The 21,652-nt window shown below is 40.2% G+C and overlaps 1 protein-coding gene across 1 annotated transcript in view; it reads left to right on the top strand.

The window, feature by feature from the left end:
• The window catches only part of Snx27 (sorting nexin 27), a 514,072-nt gene that overhangs the window by 165,007 nt on the left and 327,413 nt on the right, over window positions 1-21,652 (top strand). The window lies entirely within an intron of this gene.

The raw sequence follows: 21,652 nt of genomic DNA, 5'->3' as shown, positions 1-21,652 counted from the left end.
CAGCCTTTTCATTTAGTCCTTGTGAAACATGTTCCTTGAAACAATCCCTCTCACTCTTTTCTTTCAACTTGTCTAGATCCCATCTTTTTGCATTCTTTCCTTTCTTCAATTTCTTCAACTTCAGATGGCATTTCATGACCAACAAGTTGTGGTCAGAGTCCACGTCTGCTCCTGGGAAAGTTTTGCAATCCTACACCTGGTTTCTGAATCTTTGCCTAATCATAATGAAGTCTATTTGATACCTTCCAGTGTCTCCAGGTCTCGTCCATGTATACAGCCGTCGTTTGTGGTGTTTGAACCAAGTATTGGTAGGGACTAAATTATGATCAGTGCAGAATTCAACCAACCAACTTCCTCTTTCGTTCCTTTGTCCCAATCCAAATTCTCCTACTGTACTACCTTCTCTTCCTTGGCCTACCACTGCATTTCAGTCTCCCATCACAATTAGATTCTCATCACTTTTTACATATTGTATTAAATCTTCTATCTCCTCGTATATTCTTTCGATTTCTTCATCATCCGCTGAACTAGTAGGCATATAGACCTGCACTATTGTGGTGGGCATTGGTTTGGTGTCTATCTTGACGACAATAATTCTTTCACCATGCTGGTCGTAGTAGCTTACCCGCTGCCCTATTTTCTTATTCATTATTAAACCAACTCCTGCATTTCCCCTGTTTGATTTTGTGTTGATAATTCGGTAGTCGCTTGACCAAAAACCTTCTTCTTCCTGCCAACGTACTTCACTTATACCAACTACATCTAACTTTAGCCTATCCATCTCCCTTTTCAGATTCTCTAACCTACCACAACGATTCAAACTTCTAACATTCCACGCTCTGACTCGCAGAATGTCAGTATCCATCTTCCTGATGATCGCCCCCTCTCGTGTAGTCCCCACCCGGAGATCCGAATGGGGGACTATTTTACCTCCGGAATATTTTACCCGGGAGGAAGCCATCATCAGTACATCATTCATACAGAGAGAGTTGCATGTCCTCGGGAGTTAGTTACGGCTGTAGTTTCCCGCTGCTTTCAGCCGTGTAGCAGTATCAACACAGCTAAGCCATGTTGAGTATTATTACAAGGCCGTATCAGTCAATCATCTAGACTGCCGCCCTTGCAACTACTGATAGGCTGCTACCCCCCTTTCGATGAACCATTTGTTAGTCTGGTCTCTCAGCAGATACCCATCCGATATGGTTGCACTTGCGGCTCGGCTATCTGCATCATTGGGACACGCAAGCCTCCCCACCGCGGCAAGGTCACTTTTTTTTTTTTTTGGCTAGTTGCTTTACGTCGCACCGACACTGATAGGTCTTACGGCGACGATGGCAAGGTCACATGGTTCGCAGAGGAGGACTTCTAACTTATAAATAAGATATCCTGAGTCCACCCAACTTTCGCTCCCATAAAGCAAAGTTGGTCTGAAAACAGACCGACGTAAAGATAGTTTCTTCTGGGAGCTGATTTCCTTCTTACTGAATACTGTTGATCGCAACTGCGAGCTTACTGCATTAGCTTTACTACACCTTGATTCAGTCTCACTTACTATATTACCATCCTGGGAGAACACACGTCCTAAATACTTAAAATTATCGACCTGTGCTAGCTTTGTGTCACCAATCGGACATTCAATTCTGTTGAATTTCTTACCTACTGACATCAGTTTAGTCTTTTAAAGGCTAATTTTCATACCATACTCATTGCACCTATTTTCAAGTTCCAAGATATTAGACTGCAGGTTTTCGGGACAATCTGCCATTAAGACCAAGTCGTCAGCATAGGCCGGACTGCTTACTACATTTCCACCTAACTGAATCCCTCCCTGCCATTTTGTACCTTTCAGCAGATGATCCATGTAAACTACGAACAGCAAAGGTGAAAGATTATAGCCTTGTCTAACCCCTGTAAGTACCCTGAACCAAGAACTCTTTCTACCATCAATTCTCACTGAAGTCCAGATGTCAACATAAATGCCTTTGATTTTAATACTCTACCTTTAATTCCATAGTCCCCCAGTATGGCAAACATCTTTTCTTCGGTACCCTGTCATATGCTTTTTCTAGATCTACGAAACATAAACACAACTGCCTATTCCTCTCGTAGCATTTTTCAGTTATCTGGCGCATACTGAAAATCTGATCCTGACAGCCTCTCTGTATTCTGAAACCACACTGGTTTTCATCCAACTTCCACTCAACTACTGATCGCACCCTCCCTTCCAAGATGCCAGTGAATACTTTGCCTGGTACACTAATCAATGAGATACCTCGATAGTTGTTGCAATCCTTTCTGTTCCCTTGTTTATAGATAGGTTCAATTACTGCTTTTGTCCAATCTGAAGGTACCTTACCAACACTCCATGCTAATCTTACTACTTTATAAAGCCACTTCATCCCTGCCTTCCCACTATACTTCACCATTTCAGGTCTAATTTCATCTATTCCTGCTGCTTTATGACAATGGAGTTTATTTACCATCCTTTCCACTTCCTCAAGCGTAATTTCACCAACATTATTTTCCTCCTCCCCATGAGCTTGGCTGTTCGAAACATCACCAGGAAGATTTCTTTTTACATTTAGAAGCTGTTCACAATATTCCCTTCACCTCTCCCTGGGATCTATTATAATTTTGCCTGAATTACTCAAAACGCTGTTCATTTCCTTTTTCCCTCCTTTCCTAAGATTTTTTATTACTGTCCAGAAAGGTTTCCCTGCTGCTTGACCTAGCCTTTCCAGGTTATTACCAAAATATTCCCACGACTTCTTTTTGTATTCAACAACTATTTGTTTCGCTGTGTTTCTTTCATTTACGTTTGTATTCAACAGTAGATATCAGATATCTAATTTATTTACGCGGTCCGATATCAGATTTCAATACTTTATTATTATTATTATTATTATTATTATTATTATTATTATTATTATTATTATTATTAGTGACCTCATGCGCCTCTTTACAGTAACATTTGGAATATTATGATTATTAGTGAGCAGTCATTCGGTAAGGTGTACAAAATGAAACTGGTCGACTGGACACCGCTGGGAATCGAACCCACTACGTGTTTCCGCTCACTGACTCATGTCTTATTCTTCTTCTACCGCTTTTCCTAACATATGTAGGGTCGCGGGTGCGAACTGTGGTGCACATGTGGATTTTTCCCTGTTTTACGGTCTTATGCCCTTACTGACGCCAACCCTGTAGGGAGGGATTTATTCATTAGTGTGTGTTTCTGTGATGGTTGGTAGTGTGACGTGTCTAAATATGAAGAGGAGAGTGTTGGGACAAACACAAACACGCAATCCTTAAGCCAGAAGAATTAATCAGACACGATTAAAATCCATTCAGCCGAGGGATCGGATACAGGTTCATAGTAGACATGTAAGCGAAATAAACTGGATATGGATACTGTTGGAGCGTGTGTGATTAATGATTATCAAAACTCAGTTTTCTAAATCATGTGCCCGGTTTCATAAATTGATCTCCAAGAACAGAAATTTGCTTGAAGAAATCCACAACAGAGAGATGAAAGAGGAATAAGCCCACAAGATGATAGAGCATTGCCACTGCGCCTACTTTATAAGAGAGTTCTTCTTCAATTAATAACATTTTTATATATGAATCCATTAGGTAAGGTACACTATCGTTTTCTGTTTTTGTTCACTTTTGTCTTAAATACTCTTCTTATAAAAATTAAGCTATAAGGCGATATTTTCATTTTCCTGCGCATGCTTGAAAATCGTTCCTTCTTTGGAAACCTTGTGTAGTCGATGCAAATAAAATTATACTTCAGATTATTTCCTCATAGTTCGTATTTGTCTTGAATTACGTACACGAAATTCAAAAGAAGGTTTAGTTCAATTTTTGTTTTTGTTTGTTTGTTTGTTTGTTTTTTAGGACATCATGGGGAAATGGCTTAACAGAATTTCTCTCTACCGAGCGAGTTGGCCGTGCGGTCAGGGGTGCGCTGCTGTGAGCTTGCATCCGGGAGATAGTGGGTTCGAATCTCACTCTCGGCAGCCCTGAAGATGGTTTTTCGTGGTTTCCCATTTTCACACCAGGCAAATGCTTGGGCTGTACCTCATATAAGGCCACGGCCGCTTCCTTCCAACTCCTAGGCCGTTCCTATCCCATCATCGCCATAAGACCAATCTGTGTCGGTGCCACGTAAAGCCACTAGCAAATAAATAAATAAATAAATAAATAAATAAATAAATAAATAAATAAATAATATATATATATATACTGTGTTTAACCACAGGGTTAGCCAGGTTGTTCACTAGACTGTGTATTATTTAATATACAGTGGCGTAGCGATATAAAGGGGACCAAAACAAATGCCAGATTTGCCCGTTAATATTTGCTATATCGAAAAGGTATACATGAGAAAAACCAGGTGAAAAACATAATTCCCCTTTATTTTATGTTTCATAAGGCATAATGACGGAGATATTCGCTACCACATTATTCTTATACTCTCCTGTTGCCACTATGGTTGTGAGTGATTAACAATATTAGTCAGTGACGGATAGAACAGCTCATCCATAATAAGTTGAAATCACTTTCTCATGTCCCGGTTTCCACTAGCGCTTCTGATCAGCGGCGTCCTGGATTCTCACTTTTGAAGTATAGCAACCCATTAGGATGGTGCTTTTCCCATACTCAGTGGACGTTCCCTTTGCAATTATCAGCCCGGTTCTCCTAACACCACTTGTTATTAGAGAGATAGATTTGATCATAATGATCTACCTCTGCATCAATGCAAGAGTGTCGGCCTCCGGACCTAAAGATTGCGAGTTCATAACCGTCAGAGGTAGTCGAAATCCGGAAGAGCAGGAAAAAGTGCATTCGTCACTCCATGTTGTACGATCTTGACATATAAAAGATATCTGCTGACACAGTTGGTGTTTACCCAATAAAATTAATTAAAACTCATCCTCAGATTGTCCAACAGAGATCCGTATCTTTGCTATCTGGTACAGTGAAACGGAGCGACGAAATTTACACGTGGGCAGCCTAAATGGCATTAAAAAGACTTGCACATAGCAGCTGAATCTGTACGGTTATTTATGTATTTATTTACCTCAGAAATAAATTGCTAATGGAATGGTAGTCCCATTTTTATACTTTGAACGGTCCTATTTGATAATTAAGGGTATCTACCGCATTATTTTTCGTGGCTTACCGTATGAACTTGGTTGGTGGACCAGACATCCGCAGTGACCACTTGGGCGCCTGAGGGAGCGCGGCGTCGCCTTAACGAATTAAGGCGAAATGGACGAATCCAAATTTATATCCTGCAGCTTACTTAGCCTTTCACACATATAACGTACTGTTTCGCACTATGTCTCATGGTTCATAAACTTGCGTGTTTGGTTGTTTTAAATTACATTTTGTGTCTCTGCAACGGTTGTCAGTTCTGTTGTCCAGCAGTGCATTTGAACATAATTAAAATCAGTGTGACGTCATGCGGTATTGTCCGTTGTTAGGACTTCGAATCTCTACCTAGAGAAAAGTTTCCTGACTACAATCCTTTTCAGTTGTTTTCCAATTCTCTTTTTATTGTTAAAGGAATGTTTTCTTGAAGGGGACATTCCTTCTTATCCAATAGTTTCTCTCTCCCCCACTCCCACTCACTTTCTCCCGGGTATCTTGAAGGAGCGAAATTCTTTCGTCCGATCTCAGGACTACGGCGTATTTCGGCTGAAAGACTAAACTTCCTCGTGCCATCATCTCCTTTTCACAAACGTCAAACAAGTGTTATAATAGTATTTTATTTCAGGCCCCGGAGTTCATGTCTTCAGCTAGTTGGGCCTACTTAACCCTCATTCGATCCAGTTGTCGGAACGGGCGGTAATATTCCAGCTAATGTCGAAGAATAGGAACGTGTTCGTAGAAATCTGTATTAGAATTGTATATTTACCGTGTAAAGGAACGTATTGTATGACCATGGAGTGTGAAAATTTTACTATGAAGCAGTAATGAGGAGAATCATAAACAAACTGAAGTAGATAAGATATATATTTTATATTGCTTAGTTATAAGTAGTAGTATATTTTATATTGCTTAGTTATAAGTAGTAGTAGTAGTAGTAGTAAGTGCGGTTAATATTGTTATTATTTGAATCCGTAATTGGAGAATTAATCTGTTGATGATAAATAAACAAATCAAATAAAATCTTAGAGGTGAAGCTTCCACGGTGTGAAGAATTATTTAGTTTAATTTGCGGGTTGAACCGTGTTGTAGCTGTCTGTACATCGCGTACAGTTTGCCGAAGTTTCGAATACATTGCAGTATTCTTTGTCAAGGCGACTGAAATACCCCTACTCGATTCGAGGTAATCAGTCTCCCAGGCAGCAATTTACACTACTAGAGTGGCCCTGACCTTGGCCTTTTATATCCTAGGCTTTCTGGCTGACGTAAGCGTCTCGTGAGCGTTCTGGAAGGTATGTGTCACAGCCAGGTAGTGGGGGCTTGCCCGCGCTGTTATGTAATGGGGTTTCGGCTCGTGTGTTTATGTTGTGGTCTGTATGTCTTAAACTATGAATGATAGGCATCCAAGAATTACTCATTTTTAATGTATGGCAATATCGCTGTTTTCGGGAGGGTCAGTTCTTGTTTCCCGTTGTTTTCTCTTACGGTGGCCTTTTCTTCGTTCACTTCTGATTTTTTAAAGGACTCGTCGGATGTTATTCAGCGAGTAGCCATTTTTTCTGAGGGTTTTCGTGAGGTGTTCTTTCTCTTCCTCGAGGTGCTCTGCGTCTGATATCGCTATGGCCCTGTTCACCAGTGATGTTAGGACAGCCTGCTTTTGTGATGGGTGATGATGAGACGAGGCGTGTACGTACCTATCTGTGTGTGTGGGTTTCCTGTATACTGCGTGACTCAGTCCCATTGGAGTTGCGCTTACTAGGACATCCAGGAACGGTAGTTTTCCGTCTACTTCGATTTCCATGGTGAACTGAATATTTGCGTGAATAGAGTTGAGATGGTCGAGGAATAGCTGTAGGTTATTGCTCCCGTGAGGCCAGATTACGAATGTGTCGTCCACAAAACGGAGAAAACATTTGGGTTTCAGGGTGGATGTGGCTAAGGCTTTCTGTTCGAAGTGTTCCATATACATGTTTGCTATTATTGGAGAGAGTGACGACCCCATCGCGGCCCCTTCTGTCTGTTCGTAGAACTCCCCGTTGAAATAGATATACGTGGCGTTAAGGCATTCTTTAGCTAGTGTTGACAAGTCTTCTGGAAGTTTCTGGTCTAATAGCGGCACCTTGGTGAAAAGTGACGTGACGTCAAAACTTACTAATAAGTCCGTACTTTCAATTGATTGGTAGTTACGGAGCTGGATGAAATGTCGGGAGTCTTTCACGTAGGTTTCAGTGTGTCCTGTATGTGGCTGAACTAGTCCGACTAGGTAACGGGCGATACCGTGCGTCGGAGATCCTATAGCGCTCACGATAGGTCGCAGAGGTATACCTTCTTTATGGATTTTAGGAAGGCCATACAATTTAGGAGGTATCGGGTCCGAGGATATCAGTTTCTTCTGTATTTCGGCTGGGATACCGGAATATTTTACTAGTATGTGGAGTTTGTTCTTAATGCGGTTGGTAGGGTTTCTTATTTTTCTGTATGTAGAATCGGTGAGTTTCTATTTTCTGAGTGTAGTCGGTGAGTGTCATTATCACCGTAGCGTTGCCTTTATCTGCGGGTAGGATAATTGTTTCCGTATCTTGACGTAGTGCTTTTAGGGCATGAATTTCTTCTTTGGTCAAATTGGATGGCGGCGGCTTTGCGGTTCTCAGTAGACATGATATATCCTATCTGATCTCTGCAGATTCGGTAGGAAGGTGTCGGATTGCATTTTCAACTTTGCTGATTATTTCTTCCACTTCTTCGATTTCTTTCAGTGGTAGCCAAGGATTCCTACGAAACAAGGCACGGAATATCATTTGATAAGACCAAGATCCTAGCAGCTATCCCTTGGAATCTGGAAAGGAAAATCCGCGAGGCTATCGAAATCAAGAAACATCCGAACAACATAAATTTAGAAGAATGATATAAGATCAGTAATTCTTGGATGACTATCGTTCATAGTTTAAGACATACAGACTACAACATAAACACACGGGCCAAAACTCTATTACATAACAGCGCGGGCAAGCCCCCACTACCTGGCTGTGACGCATACCTTCCAGAACGCTCACGAGACAGCCAGGGCTTACGTCAGCCAGAAAGGCTAGGATATAAAAGGCCAAGGTCAGGGCCACTCTAGTAGTGTAAATTGCTGCCTGGGAGACTGATTACCTCGAATCGAGTAGGGGTATTTCAGTCGCCTTGACAAAGAATACTGCAATGTATTCGAAACGTCGGCAAACTATGCGTGATGTACAGACAACTACAACACGGTTCAACCCGGAAATTAAACTAAACAAATCAAATCTTCATTAAATAGTGAAACATAGCGTCAAAGAAAGGATAAAATAGACTCCATAAACAATATTAGCATGGAATTTGAGCAAAACACTTTCCGACTGACAGAAAACTAATTGCACACCTACTGTATGCCGACGTTTAAGGGAATGTGGCTAGTTTCGAACTCTTTCTCTCTCATGACTTTTCTTCCCAAACATTTTATAAATTCTATTTGTGGGCTTACTTGCGACTCTAACGTTTATGGCTATTCGGTCATTTATCTGATGGACGCCCTTTTGACGCAAAGTATGGAATTCAGAGTTTCTAAAGTGTATATTTTTAGAAAATGCGAGGGAAAGAAAGCTATACTGAAAGCGCGAGGGGTGTATAGAGAGTGTATTCGCTACAATATAGTACAGCTTTCAACGCCCTATTAGTGTTCAGAAGGACAGAAGTCAATGTTTTCCATTTTACTTTACGTCGCAGGGTGGAGATTATAAACACATACTCACTGAACACGGGTGACTGTCAGTCAACCCTGATACTGGTGTCTATTTCTATGATACACAGTGAGTGACATCTAGTAACATAACCAGTTCGTGTGTTTGTTGTGATTCATTCTACTACTATGACCTTCATCCAGGTGTGTTATATTTGCCTCATGTCGCTTGCCCGTGCGACTGCAGTGACCAACAATATACAGAAGCAAACCACTGCACTGAGCGCATGTTCAGTTTATGTTTATTGCCTTACATAAAAATATTGTGTCTTACAAAGTACCACTGAAACTACTGTACCTACAATTCGTCGAAAAAAATTACTTATATCTTCCAAATATAATTCTCTACTACTCCGTATAGCGGTACAACATTCCCTTTCACTCTGTGTATATACAGTGTGTTCGGAAGCTGTAGTAACTGTGGTATAAAAAGGACAGTGTGTGAATTTATAGTATGCTGAGACCATTTATCTTAAAATTTTGCCTGCTTAGATGGGTAGCTCAGGCGGGTTCGATCCTGGCTCAGTCCGGTAGTATTTTGAGGTGCTCAGATACTTCCAACTTCGTGTTGATTAGATTTATTGACACGTTGAGCAACTCCTGCGGGATAAAATTCAGCACCTCGGCATCTCCGAAAATCGTCAAAGTAGTTAGTTGGATTATTAAATGTTGCCAGGTGTTTCGTGCGTCAGAATTTGCTGTTAAATATCTGTGTGGTACTCTTGGTACAGTTAGGAATGTTAGTGTTAAACTGTAGAGTTATTGTAGGAATAGGAACAGAGTTAATTTAATAGATACATATATTTACCAGATATTGCAATATGAGTTGAATCATGGCTGAGAAGTGATATTACGGATACGGAAATGTTCTCCGGAGACTGGAGTGTATATTTTAGAGACAAGATAGGATCGAAAGGAGGGGGATCATTCGTACTGTTGGAAGAAGAATTTGTAAGCTATGAAAAAGTTAAGGATGAGAAACATGAAATTCTAGGTGTATGACTCATTTTTAAAGTAAAAAATAAATTTCGTGTGGCTATTTCTAGCCGAGTGCAGTCCTTGTAAGGCAGGCCCTCCGATGAGGGTGGGCGGCATCTGCCATGCGTAGGTAACTGCGTGTAATTGTGGTGGAGGATAGTGTTATGTGTGGTGTGTGAGTTGCAGGGATGTTGGGGACAGCACAAACACCCAGCCCCCGGGCCATTGGAATTAACCAATGAAGGTTAAAATCTCCGACCCGGCCGGGAATCGAACCCGGGACCCTCTGAACCTAAGGCCAGTACGCTGACCATTCAGCCAACGAGTCGGACATTTTTAAAGTTAATAGAAAACTTGATGTTTTGGGGAAGTACAGACCTGGAAGGGATGACGCCGACGCGGAATTATTTGATAAGGTATTCAGGAACGTCATTGTACGGAGTGATCTCAATTTACCAAACATTAAGTGGGAGGATAGTGCAAACGACAGAAAGCATAACCAAGAAGTAGTAAATAAGTTAATCAGAAAATGAAAGAAGAGCTGAATCAAAATGTGATTGAACCAACTAGAGGGAACCTTACGAACTACGAACCCTGTTTTAAGTATTTCGAAAAATGTATCACATACCCGCCAGTTGCTGGGAGGTGATTGGGTTGCTCTTCGGTGTGCGGGGATCTATCTCAACATTTTCTTTCACTGTCAAAGTATGCAAGGAAAAATATATTCTTCGTCGGGGATGGCTTGTAACCGTACAACAGGGTTACAGACTCCATTCTGTATTTATTATTATTATTATTATTATTATTATTATTATTATTATTATTATTATTATTATTATTATTAACCAGATTCATTAGATTTTATATATTCTGTTTCTCATCATTTAGACTGTAATAATTAGGTATCGCGTATATTATTGTATTTAATCATAGGTAAGTGAAATTAATTTGTAATTATTCTGTATTGTAGTAAGTGAGATTTGTTGGTTTCATATTGTCATGCTGTGGCTTGTAACTTTGGCTAGATGAGCTGGCATAGTATTTTGCAATCGAGGCTATGTTTAACTGGGAATGTTGTGTACAAGGAGATTTCCCGGTGACGCATTCGGCCTAGTCATTCTTGGTCCGCTTGGGTACGCTTAGACAGCGCGTGACTGATGACATCAGTGCGTGGACACGTGATTGCGACCATGTGTCAGTATTCGCCAGCTACTGTATGTGGAAGTGGAAGGGATGAACAGTGAGTGGGGAGATGAGTCGTCATCGCGAGGTGATATAAGGTGATGCTACGATAGGGAGAGGTACTCAGTTCATATGGACTCAGTTCATAAGCAGTTGATATCGTGCAGATCATATGTAACAGTCAGATGTATCAAATGGAAGAAGTGGTCTTAGTGTGATGGTCAGAGCTAAGAGTTGTGTATGAAGAGGTAATAATCGAGGAGGTCTACAAGTGGTGCTTGTATCCGAGCAGAGACGGGTACTATGCTGATAAAGAAACATCATCTTCTTGTGAGGATGGACTTCACAAGATGTCTCCATAATATTTTCAAATCTCTTATAATATATTGAGTGGACGTAATTACATTGGAGCTCCCTACACGCGTACATGGTATGTAGGCCAACTCCTTGTTATATAAGAAGATTACAACAGACGGCTCCCGACTTCAGCTCACAGGTTTTCCCAAGAATTTCAAGTTCAACAGCGGTGTATGCAGACAACAGGTAATTAAAGCATCAGACGTTATGCATTCATAACATGAAGAAGAGTGTAATCAGCGGCGATATCACATCTCACTTCAAGTTCATGCCAATAGCTTTTTTTGTTTGGATTAAATTTTCCTTTTCTTTGTACCGCAAATCTCACGATATATTTCTTTTGTTAAATTAAAAGACGTAAATGATTGTTCATTGTGACGTAAATTTAGTCATAAACTCAGTTTTATTTTTAATTATAATAAGTGATTCCAGTTCCATGTACAATCCTCAATTGTGGAAATGCAACAGTAATTTAATATTGTCCTGATCCATATCCCTGTATATTGCCAGATATGTGAGTTTATCACCTCACGCCTTGAGATAATTGATATAAGAGGTATGCTCTACCGAATTTTGTTGTTTTTCTTAAAAAAGCAACTGGCGCTCAAACAAATGTTATGTATATTGTGTGAAGGAGATGTAAGTATAAGAGTAGTGGTCGGAGTAGCCACAGGCTGTACAACAGGGGAATTTCAAAATTAAAAAATACATAAGCTCATTTGTTCTTACAAATAGTGTGAAAATTTGAATAACATTACAGTACATTACTATCATTCAGATGCTGTTACCGTACAGTGCCCCTTGGTTTAGGGCAGCTATCCCTTGTGGCTTTTCTCTCTGGACGTGGTGATGACAAAAGTAGATTAGCTCTGTAGAGAAACTGAAGTGATCAAGAAGCTGTTTTTGTCATATTTAAAAATAAATGCTTTAGAAAGGAAGATAACGAAGTAGGACTATTAGGGAATATCATATGGTTGTTAAGGAAGGGATGTGGTCGTTTAACACCCCCCTGTGGGTGGGGGAGGCAGATGAAGAATTCACCCACGGTATCCCCTGCCTGTCATAAGAGGCGACTAAAAGGGGCGACCAAGGGATGAACCAATTAGAACCATGAAACTACTTGTAATTAGTACCATCACGCAAGGAACACCATGGGCTGCATTTACTTGCGCGTAGTACCACTATGTTAGGTACGCGATAGGTTTGTGATTAGTAGCGACAGTGTGTGATTCAGGATGTGGGTCCTACAGTACCTGTGATTCGTACCCCTATATGATCGACACCATGGAATTAGCGACACCATGGTTCTGCCTTACCTGTGCTCAGTTCCCACTATGTGAGGACTTCCACGGGATAGTACGAGTCCCTGTGGATAGTCCACTTATGTGAGGAGCACCATCGGTTTGCGTTGTCTGGAAATAGCGCCGCAATATGCGAAACACCAGAGGTCTGTGTTACATGTGCGCATTACACTACCTGTGTATAGTACCATATCGTGTGGAATACCGCGAGTCTCTGCTACTTTTGATTAGTACCGCAACATTACACATAGCATAGTTCTACTTTCCTAGCGATAAATACCATTATGAGGGGCTGATGACCTGAATTTTGGACCCGTTTCGACTATAAGCATAATTGATTCAGCATCGTGCTACAAAAGCCGTCCCTTGGTCAGTAATACTATTGTTTTGTGCCAGCTTCTGTGCATGTGAGGCACTGTTGGTCGGCTCCACTGATCGCTTTAAATTCATATCCGTCCATCCATTCAGTCTTCGTCCTCATGCTTTGAATTCTGGTCAGTGGAGGATTTTGGACTTTTAAGTTGTCATTTCATTTCGTCTCATTTCCTACCATTAGGGGCCGATAACCTCGATGTTAGGCCCCTTTAAACAACACACATCAATCAATCATCAATCGTGGACGTTTAAGAAAGTAATTATGATCGGTGGAAAATGGTGAGTAAAAAAAGTAAGCAGGCTGTGGTATGGATTCAAAGCATTTGTTGAGGTATGCTCCTGTGGTAATGGTGATAAGGATAAGGAATGACGAACACCCACTACTATATTTTATAACTGAGAAATAAAGAGATTAAGCAGAAGGTGCAGGTCAGAAATATATACAGTTAGGAATGGTTGTGTAAGTAAAGAGGTATGGAAGGAACTTACCAGGGAATTGAATTTAGCGAAAAGTCAGCGAAGGATAACATGACTACTATAATTGACTGTCACATGAATTTTAGCGAAAAATTTAAGGGAATGTATAGGTACTTTCAGACAAACAGGTTCCAAGAAGGATATTTCAGGAACCGTTAACGAAGAAGGGGTGTGTATAGCCTATGTGAGGATTTACAGAGGGCAGATGTTTTTAATCAGCAGTCTGTAAAAATAGTTGGATATAATGAGTAATATCCAGGCAGAGGAAGTGAATAATAATAATAATAATAATAATAATAATAATAGCGAAGTTCCTGTGATGACAAAGATATTCACAAGACGTTTCAAAAGTTGAAACCTAGAAAAGCAGGTTAAATTGATAAGATTTCTAGGGATATACTAAAGGCAGTGAGTTGGGATTTAGTATCATATCTGAAATACTTACTTAATTACTGTCTACACGAAAGAGTTAAACCAAACAGATGGAAATTTTTCTGTATGTAGTAGCCCCAGTGTACAAAGGGAAGGGTAATAAACATAAAGGGGATAATTACAGGTCAGTCAGCTTTACATATGCTGCTATGGAAGCTTTGAAAAAGCATTTTTTTTTTTAAATTCTATTAGACACGTTAGTGAAATACTATGCGAAAGAAGGAAGTTCGAGTTTGGGAAAGGTCATTCCAGTAGGCTCAACTTGTGGGATTCCAGCATGATACAGTAGATAGATTCCGGAGGTCACATGGACTTTATCGTCATTGAAATACCTAAGGGTAGATCATAGAAGACTGCTGACGAAAATGAGAGCTAATGGACTACACAAAAGATTGATTGGACTCGGAGAATTAAAGTAGGTGAAGCATTACGTAGTCCGTTAGTGGTTAAGAGGGTGTTCCGTTAGGCAGTATTATTGGGCCCTTGTTTTTATCTAAATGAAAGATATGAGCAATAACAGGAATCACAGAAAACGCTTTAAGCGAATGAGCATAGAGTTATAAATAAGTGACAGAATTGTAAGCGATTGCAGAAAGCTTTCGACTTTGTTGCAAGATGGGCAGCAGACAGTGGTATGATTGTAAACAGGGTGAAAAGTCAGGTTGTAGTTTGACCAATTGGAAAAGTCCTTTCAGTGGAACTACATTATGGGAATCAGTGTAAGTACCTAGGTGTTAATATAAGGTATTATTTTCATTGGGATAATCAAATTAACGAGGTTGTAGACTGCAGGTCTCTTCACATGGTTATGAGGGTATTTAAGGGTTGTAAAAAGTAATTAAAGGAGAGGGCTTTTAAGTCACTTTAAGACCCCACTTTAAGTATGGTTCCAGTGTATGGGTCCCTGACCAGGATGACTTGATTCGCGAACTGGAAATGATACAGATGAAAGCAGCACGATTTGTTCTAGGTGACTTTCGTCAAAAGAGTTGCATACATTGGTCTGGGAAGACTTGGAAATAAGGAGACGAGATGCTGAACTAAAAGTGCAAGGCAGCTAAAGAAGAATGGCTGAAGGAGAAGTGCAAGATGTCGAAAGTTGCATGGTCCTAGGAAAGGTAGATGCTGCGTACAGGAAAATCAAGGAAACCTTTGGAGAAAGGAAATCTAGGTGTATGAATTTTAAGAGCTCAGGTTGAAAGCCACTTCTAGGGAAAGAAGACAAAGCAGAAAGATGGCAGGAACATATCCAACAGTTGGATCAAGGTAAAGGTGTAGATGATTTGGTTCTGGAACAAGAAGAGGCTGTTGATGCTGATGAAATGGGACCCCAATTTTGAGGTCAGAGTTTGACAGAGTTGTGAGAGACCTAAATAGGAACAAGGCACCTGGAATTAATGACATTCCCTCTGAATTACTGAATGCATTAGGAGAAACCAGCATGGCAAGGTTATTCCATTTAGTGTGCAAGATGTATGAGACAGGAGAAGTGCCATCCGATTTTCGGCAGAATGTCGTTATACCTATTCTCAAGAAAGCCATTGCTGACAGATGTGAAAACTACCGCACCATTAGTTTAGTATCTTACGCCTGCAAAATTTGAACACGTATTCTTTAGAGAAGAATGGAAAGACAAGTTGAAATTGAGTTAGAATATCAGTTTGGCTTCAGAAGTAATGTGGCAGCACGTGAAGCAATCCTGACTTTACGTCTGATCTTAGAGGACCCAATTAAGAAAGACAAGCCCACGTACATGGCGTTGGTAGATCTAGAAGAGGCATTCGATATTGTTGATTGGACCAAGCTGTTTGAGATTCTGAAGGTGATCGGGATCAGATACCGAGAAAGGAGAATTATCTACAACCTGTATAAAAATCATTCTGCAGTGATAAGAATCGATGGCTTTGAAAAAGAAACAGCAATCCAGAAAGAAGTGATGCAGGGCTGCAGTTTATCCCCTCTCTTTTTGAATGTTTACAGAGAACAGGCAGTAAAGGAAATTAAAGAGGAATTTGGAAAGAGAATCACAATCCAAGGAGAGGAAATCGATGGCTTTGAAAAAGAAACAGCAATCCAGAAAGGAGTGATGCAGGGCTGCAGTTTATTCCCTCTCTTTTTGAATGTTTACAGAGAACAGGCAGTAAAGGAAATTAAAGAGGAATTTGGAAAGAGAATCACAATCCAAGGAGAGGAAATCAAACCCTTGAGATTTGCCGATGCTATTATTTTACCTGAGACAGCAGAAGATCTCGAGAAGCTGCTGAGAATGGTATGGACGAAGTCTTGGGTAAGAAGTACAAGATGAAAATAAATCAGTCCAAAACAAATGTAATGGAGTGCAGTCGAACGAAGGCAGGTGATGCACAGGAAATATTAGATTAGGAAATGAAGTCTGAAAGGAAGTAGATGAATATTGTTACTTTAGTAGTAAAATAACTCACGATGGCAGAAGTAAGGAGGACATAAAATGCAGGCTAGCACAAGCAAGGAACAGCTTTCTTAAATATTAAAAAAAAAAAAAAGCTCACTTCAAACATTGATATAGGAAATAGAAAGATGTTTCTGAAGACTTTCATCTGGAGCGTGGCATTGTATGGAAGTGAAACATGGACGATAACTAGGTCGGAAAGAAGGTATACAAGCTTTCGAAATGTGGTGTTACAGAAGAATGCTGAAGGTGAGATGGACAGATCGAATCACGAATGAAGAGATACTGAATCGAAGTGTAGCCGGTAAGATCGGTGGGGATAGACCATGGTATGAATATGACAAGCAGATTGGAGCAGATATAGGATGCAATAGTTACGTCGAAATGAAAAGGTTAGCACAGGGTAGGTTGGCATGGAAAGCTGCATCAAACCAGTCTATGGACTGATGACTCAAACAAGAACTTTCGCACTATTATTATTATTATTATCATTACCGAAATATTGTGGACCAGAGAGGTGTAAGATGATGCTGGAGTGAATGAATGGACAGTGACATGATCAGAGAGTATAAGTTAAAGCGCTAAATTTTGAAATTTTATTTCTTTTCATTTTTTAGTTTAAAATTTGGTGGTTCCAAAATCTGGATGAACAACAATATTATAAAGATGAGCTCGTCAGCTCCCACAATAAAAATGACTTAAAGTAAAAAATCAGATACAGTAGAGAAGATTATCGACACAATAATTTACGATAAATGAGCATTGTAGTAGCTCTAAAGATACACTATTTTACTAGAGCATATTTGCTCCACTCACTTACATTCTGGGAGACTGAGCTCCAAAATTTACTACAATCCAGCCTATCAGAGGCACAAATTTCTTACAAAATTACGCTAGATATACTTCACAAATTGCGTTTACTGTCATTTCTGCTCGATAGTCTGTTACACACTCGTCTATAAATAACGACAATTTAAACAACGGCAATGAGTGCACGTTCTAAATGGCCTTAATGTACAAAAATAAAGGTTTAAGACGATCGGCCATGAACAAAATGCTAGGAGGCGAAACACTTGCACTTCCTTTTGAAAAAGAAAATGCCACTTAAAATTCTAAATATGCTTATGGTCCGAAGTTGCAGAGGCTAAGCCTATACTACAGAGGGGTAACTAGGTGCGAAATATTAAGTACCAAAGCAGTTTAAAGAATTTAGAGGTTTAGAAAATTTTACTCACCCCCATACCAAGTAGAAAGGGTGTTAACGGAGGCTGAACACTCTTTGTTCCCTTAAATTACACGTTTGTCAGCAGGGATTTGTATAAAGTCCTCAGATTTTCCGAAATTTTAATTTAAACAATTATTTTAGAACTTTACATTAAGAAAAGGTACTTGAAACCTTCCCCTCAAGTTCTCTGCCTGGATATATCACATGTTAAGAGATGTTTACCATTACCTTGAGTTGGAGCCTTTGGAATGCAGGCCTACAGCCCCTGCCTCCTATTACGCCGTACACGCACTAGACCGGAGCGGTGAAGACGACAATACGGCACTAAGGCGCACAGCTTTTTTAGCGTCTCAGAGGGGAAAGTTCCAGAACTCTCTTGAGCTAGGCAGAATGCCTGTACACACCCCTTATTTTATTTGGCTAGAGAAATATACAGAAAATTCCTGATTGGCAAGGAAGAAGGAAGCCGTAGGAGAGTGACAACCTTAGCACATAAAAAATCTTCATAACTTAAGGTTTATAAACATTGAAAATTGAAAATTCACTTAAAAATAAATTGTCCGTAAAGCCGCCAGAGGGGGCACATGGCCTCTTTGTCAAATCCATTTTGCTGAATCCATTCCCCAAGGTATTTAAATTTACATCTAAAGGTTAAAGGTATCAGTAACTTGATTTGAATTAATTCAGGATTCACAGTACAGATAGCCTTTTAGAAGGCGCGCAGTTCAACGGGACGGAGAAGGTGTACTCCCGGTACAATTATTATTATTATTATTATTATTATTATTATTATTATTATTATTATTATTATTATTATTCAACTTCGCTAATCGGCCAACTAGGGACCACGATAAGCCTCACTCTACATTCTGGCATTTGTTCATTTTTCGCTTGATCCACATCGTCTTCATTAGCTCACTGTGTTTAGCACGACGTTCTTCTGTCCATTTAGCACCAGTTGCCCGTTTTTCGTCCCGAAAAGTCCCAAAAGTCTTGATGGCTGATCTGAAAAGATTTCGGTCTAGTGCATATTCTGCTTGTAGGCCCAGTTCTTGACATTAACGCACCATGGCATTGCCGTTTTTGGTTTAGAGTCAAATATACTGAAGATACGTTTCGTCCATCGAGAGTCGATCATCCGTCGTATATGACCGTAGAAGCGAACTCTGCCTTTACGCATTGTGTCCGTGATCTTCTCTATCTGAGAGTATACTTCTTGCCTGGATTTTCTCATGTAGATGCCATTTTTGTAGTTTGGACTAACTATGATTCTCTCTAAATCCGCAATCAAACATTTCTCGGATAGGATACGGCATTCAGATGCATACAGCGATACTGGTTTGATGACAATGTTGTAGTGACGAATTTTTGTGTTCAGGGAAAAGCACTTTTTTTGTATATGTTGCGGGTGGTTTGGAAAGTGACTTCCATTTTCTTCATTCTTGCTGCTATGTCCTCTTTGTCAAATACATTTTGCTGAATCCATTCCCCAAGGTATTTAAATTTACTAACACGGTTTATCGTACCATATTTGGTGTTCGGTTGCGTCGTATCATCTTTGATATTTGACATTACTTCTGTCTTTTGAAAGGAAATTTGTAAATTTGTTCTGCTACTTCCTTCAACACATTTATCTGTTCTGTTGCACTTTCAAAATTTTCTGTCATGAGGGCTATATCATCAGCGAACGTTAAGCAATCTATTTCCACTCCATTTTTCTTTGTCCCAATCCTTACGGGTTTGCAAAGGTTTCTTTCTTTTAACGTCTTTCGCCACTCCTGTATTACCTTCTCAAGTACGCATTTGAACAAAGGAGGTGACAGCCCATCTCCCTGTCGAACGCCTGTCTTGATCTCAAAGGGTTCAGAGAGACATCCTTGGAATTTCACTTTGGATTTGGTATTAGTTAGTGTTGCCCTTATTATCTCCAGCAGTTTCTCATCGACTCCCATTTCTGCAAGGATGTTAAGCAACACATCACGGTCTATGGAGTCGTATGCTTTCCTGAAGTCTACAAATGTAGATACATAGGTTCGACCTCTTAGCATATGGTATCTTATTATGGTTTTTAGGTTAAGTATTTGTTTCGCACTTGATCGGCCTTTCCGAAAACCTGCTTGGTATTCCCCAAGTTTGTGTTCAACTTGCTGTTCTAGTCTTTCAAGGATGGATAGTGACAGGATCTTGTAGGCTACTGACAGAAGAGAAATTCCACGGTAATTGTTCACATGTCTTATATTTCCTTTCTTGTGTAAAGGATGGATCAAGGCTAGCTTCCAGTCCCCTGGTACATGTTCTTTTTCCCATATATCTACAATGGTTTGGTGTAGGATGTCAGTTGCTTCTTCCGGGGCATGTTTCCACAGTTCCGCAATCATGGAGTCTTCACCAGGAGCCTTGTTATTTTTCAGTCTCTTTATATGGCGTATGATTTCATCGCGATTTGGTGAAGATGATGGCAGGTTTTGGCGCACTGGTTTGTTTGTTTTGATGGGGTTGGCTGGTTTTTCACAGTTTAGAAGGTCGTTAAAATACTTAGCTAAGATTTCGCAGTTTTCTTCATTTGATGTTGCAAGAATTCCATCTTTCCTTAGAAAGCAAAGGGAAGGTGCCTTGTATCCGTGTACTTTCTTCTTAAAATTTCTGAAGTATTCGCGGGTCTCACTTCTATGAAAGTCTTGCTCAATCTTGTCCAGTAGTTCCTTTTCATACTTGTGTTTCTCACTGCGTATTATTTTTGCTGTTTGTGCTTGTTGTGTTTTGTACATCTTCCAATCTTCTTTTTTCGAGGTGTAATACTTTTTCATACGATCCCCTAAGGTCTTCTCGTAGTCATCGTTCCACCACGTGTGCTTCTTCCTCTTCTTGATTTCGGCCACTCCTTTTGCATCTTGTATCATCTGCTTTCTCGTGCTGTTGAAGTCTTTTTCCACTGGTTCGGCAAGTTCTTTGAATTCATTTTCTCTTTCTCTGAGCTTTTTTGTGTCAAAGCGAATTATGGTAGGTTCGTTCTTATTTTTGTTGAGAGGGATTGGCCGAAACTTGATTACTGATACGTAGTGATCTGAGTCTATGTTTATTCCCTTTTTTACGGTAACGTTCATGATTTCCGGACTGTATCTTCGAGATATAGCAACATGGTCTATTTAGAATTCTCCTATTGTTTTGTTTGGGCATCTCCATGTCATCTGTTTTCTTGGTAAGTGACGAAAGTGTGTTGACATCAGTTGGAGGTTGTGGTTATCACATAGTTCAACGAGGCGTTCACCATTCTTGTTTGTTCTTTTGTGTGCTGGGTAGAGCTCAACAACTTTCCTGTGTTTCCGTTCACGTCCTGTGCATTAAAATCACCCATTAGGATCTTGACGTGGTGTTTCGGGATTTTCGCTAATCTGGCATCCAGGACGTTCCAGAATCTATCCGTGCCTTCCAGGTCTTTTTTGTTTTGTTCATTAGTTGGAGCATGTGCATTGACTAGCGTATATGTTGTATTTGCACAACGCAGGGATAGTAGGCATATTCTATCATTAACAGCTTCAAAATTTGAGACTGACCTAAGGATTCTGGTGTTGACAGCAAAAGCTGTGCCGAAGATAGGGGTGTTTTTCATTACTCTCTTAAGGGATCTGCTATTGAAGAATCGATACCCTTCAGACTCAAACGTATCTTCGTCAGTGAAGCGAGTTTCTTGCAGAGCTATTACTCCGATTTTATTTTCATGGAGGGCATTGGTCAGCTGTTTCATCTTACCAGTTTGTATTAGACTGTTTATGTTGAACGTTGCCAAAAAAGTCTTAGATATGGGTTTCAGCTTTCGTGACTGTTCAGGATGTCCAAGACGCTCCGACTCGTCTTTAGCATGATGTTGCATCCTTCCCAGAATCCGAACGGGATGCATGCGTCGCTTGTCGGCGACGGTGGATTTCTTTGAAAAGTTGCCACCTGGGGTATTAACTTCATGTCTTTGTTTTACCATCATG

Source organism: Anabrus simplex, chromosome 1 (genome assembly GCF_040414725.1).
Source record: "Anabrus simplex isolate iqAnaSimp1 chromosome 1, ASM4041472v1, whole genome shotgun sequence".
In the NCBI taxonomy this organism is placed as follows: domain Eukaryota; kingdom Metazoa; phylum Arthropoda; class Insecta; order Orthoptera; family Tettigoniidae; genus Anabrus; species Anabrus simplex.
Note: the sequence above shows the minus strand (reverse complement) of the source record. Positions and strands in the feature narration are given on the sequence as shown.